This window comes from Egretta garzetta, unplaced genomic scaffold (genome assembly GCF_000687185.1).
Source record: "Egretta garzetta isolate BGI_Z169 unplaced genomic scaffold, ASM68718v1 scaffold56, whole genome shotgun sequence".
In the NCBI taxonomy this organism is placed as follows: domain Eukaryota; kingdom Metazoa; phylum Chordata; class Aves; order Pelecaniformes; family Ardeidae; genus Egretta; species Egretta garzetta.
Genome location: NW_009260182.1, coordinates 2067188 through 2070578, shown reverse-complemented (window position 1 = coordinate 2070578; position 3391 = coordinate 2067188).

Sequence of the window (3391 nt, the reverse complement as noted above, 5' to 3'; positions counted from 1 at the left end):
CTGGGGGCAGCCGTACTCGAGGCTCGATACGCATTTCAGGAGCTTGGACAACACTTTTGGGGCCCCAGGTCAGACCCCAGCTCACTTCGGTTTGGACTGTGTGGGAAAAGGGGTCCCGCTCGGTGCGGGGAGCGTGGGCAGTGCCCCCCACCTCTCGCTCCCTGTGCAGCAGGCGCAGGAATATCCATACCTGAAGAAATCGTTCCCTGAAAGCTACTACCCAGATGCAGATGTTTTCCAGCCTTGCATAGAAGATCACCAGTACCTGGCAGCTAAGGAGAACGTGTATAGGAGGCCTCTCTTAAGCTACTTGAATGCTAACCAGGGCCTGGGCGATGAGAACTACTTGTATATCAAGTCAAACACTTCTCCCTTTGGGAAGGGCTCCACTTTCAGTTGTGGTGAATGGGAATCTAAGCTTGAGCTCGAGCAGGTGAGGCACAGTCCGCCTCTGGCCATGGCTAGTCAGGCTAGTCCTCCTTTGGTACTTCCAAAACATGAAGGGGGGTATCAAGGGACGCTTGCCGCTCCCACCCCGTCCTACGGGCAGCAGCTGCTGGAGGCAGTAAACGACTATGACCCTCATTGGCCGGGTGTGAGAAATGAAATTCTGGGAACTGGGTTAGATTCGCTGTTTGAGAATGAGCAAAATGGGGAGCAAGGTGGGCCAAAAAGTTACCTTTTTGCTTCTGGTGGCCAGAGTTCAACCTGTCATTTGGGTCACACATGAAACCGACAGTGGGTCTGCTTGCCTGGTAAAAAAAAAAATGCAGTTTTTGTGTGTGATTGGCAGTGTTGTCCAAAGTGGCTAGAGGTTTTTGCGGGTCTAAGTGTGGAGTGCTTGCGCAGTTTTGTGCGGTGCCTGGAAGGGGAAGGAAGGTAAGCAAAGTTAGCAAGGGCTACAGGAGAATAACCTGCAGAGCGTGGGCTGCCTCCCCACCCTGTCCTTGCGGGAGCTGTCACCAAGCTGCTGGCAGTGTTCCTGCATGTATTTGGTTATTGGCAGCTTGACGTTAACTTGCACATACAGACTGATCTTCACAAATACATCAGTACGGAAGATTGACTCTATGTTCAGACTGCGCTGGATTAATTCTGCCAGGAGGCTTGGGAGCATGGCGTTGGGTTTGTGGCCTTAATGCACTGAGTTTTGTTTCTATTCTGGTCAGAATTGACTTACTTTAACTTAAGAAAACAGACTTATTTATAGCTTTTATTGGAGAAAGCGTTAACACTAGAGGGGTACAGGCATGGGAAAAGCAGCCTTGGTGGTGGCAGGGGACGGCTCACTGGGTGTGTTTGCGTTTTAGGTGTGCTCCTGATAAAGAACACTGCTGGTCTTTTCCTAGGAACTTAACGTATAGCATTTTCATTTAAAAATGACCACGTGTAGCCTTTTAAAAGGCAATATTTTTGTGATTTCCTTTTGTATAATTTTTTTCAGATTTTTTTTTTATTTTTTTCCAATTTGTAGTTTTCTATTTGCTAAATGAAGGTTTTTTTACACGGGTAATAATGAACTTGTAGAACTGCACTCACAGGAAAAAAAAAAGTGTGCCACCTTTGCATTCCTACATTGAGCCTATTCTTAGACTTCTCGAAATCCATGGCCGTCTGGAAGACCATGGTAATGATGGAAGTGTTCCATCTCTGTAGAGCTGCCGTGATTGTGTATTAAAGTAGTATTGGGCCTAGGATGCTGAAAACTATACATGCAAATCCTTTTTTGTATTTAAAATGTGGCTCTGGAATATTTTAAGTATGCCTAGATTTTAATACATGTTATTAATTACTTTGTTTATAGAACAAGAGAAACATAATAAAAATAAAACTTAAACACGGACCATTATTTTATTAATAAAGTTGATATCTCCATGAAGCTGTCATCTACTGAGATGTGTATGCAAGAAGTTCAGAAAATTAGTCCTGACTCTTGCCAGTAATTCTTAGCTGTGGCTGTGAAGAAGTCATTTAACTTTGCTGCCTTGACCTGAAGAATTGGAACACACTCAAGTATTATGGAAGAACCATAGCTTCAGACAACAGCTGCAAGGCACTTTGAAGACAAAAAATTGTATCTGAGAGCTTAGTACAAGGTGATGATTGTATTTATCGTTGTATATATGACTCCTTTAGTAAACTTTTTTAAAACTGTGCATTAAGACTTATTTATTTACATATACCCTCTCCCTCATAAGACCTACTTAATGAGAAGTGAGACTTGTTCCTAGGCGCAGACAGAACAAGAATGATAGTTTTACCCATGAAAAAGACAAGAAACTGGTGTTCAAAAGTGTGTAGCAAAACAGCCTTGCTTCATAAAGACTGAGCGAGTTAAAGAGGAAGAGGAAAAAGGACATCTGAAAGAATAGCGTGCCCCTAGAATCAGTGACCACCTGGCTGGCAGCACGGGGTCTTCCCACGGTATCCTCCCTGCTGGTCTCAACACGATATAGCCAGCGCCCTCTTACTGAGTTGTGGTCTGAGGTAAATAACTGGAAGGTCAGTGTTACAGATCCTCTTCAGTGAACTGGGTCTCTGCAGCGCATCCGGCTGCTTCCCCGCCTCGCTCTGTAGCCATCCTCTTCAAAGCTCACAAAGCCGCTCCAGGGCAGCAGCTGGTGTTGGGTGTTGAGCTGTCAATTCTGGCTGCTCTAATACTACCAGGCGTTACAGGTACATCTGGTCTAGGGAACATGCTTCCCTTATTAGCAAACCCACATTTCCAACACTGCAGTGGAATACCCTCGGACTACTTCTGGTGAGCTAGTCCAAGAAAAAATAAATTGTTCTCCCATCACATGGCTGCCTACTGCTCAGGGTAGAGCTATTCCACAAGTCACCGGGTTTCTTCATCTTGTAACATTCCTTTCTTCGCAGCCACCTCCCCCGGCAGCAGGACCAGAGCGACGCCATGGCCCCGCAGCTGGGGGAGTCCTCGCTGGCAGCCGCCGGCGGGGCGGCAGCTCCGGCACCACGGAGACAGCAGTTCATCATCACCCGGACGCCCCCGCAGCAGCCCTGCTCCTCCTCGCTGCTCCTTGGCATTAGGCAAATTGCCCCGGAGAAGAGAGCTCTTCGCCTCATTAAGCAGCCCCGTACCTATAAATGACTCCAGCAGGACTCGCCTTCAGGCGTGGGCACAGGCCCACTTCGTGCCCACTTCACACCCCGAGTCCCCCGGCTCCTGCACGCCCGGCCACGTCCTCACGGGGAGGGGGCGGACTCGGTGTCTGCAAAACGCCCCCACCCAGGCACGCCTCGTCCGAGCCCACAGCCCACCGGAAAGCCCTTCACAGGTTTTTACCCTACGACTTGTTTGCCCTCCCATTGGTAAGGATTTATGTTTTTAGAAAAAAAGATCGTTTTCACACTGATCTCTGGGGCCACC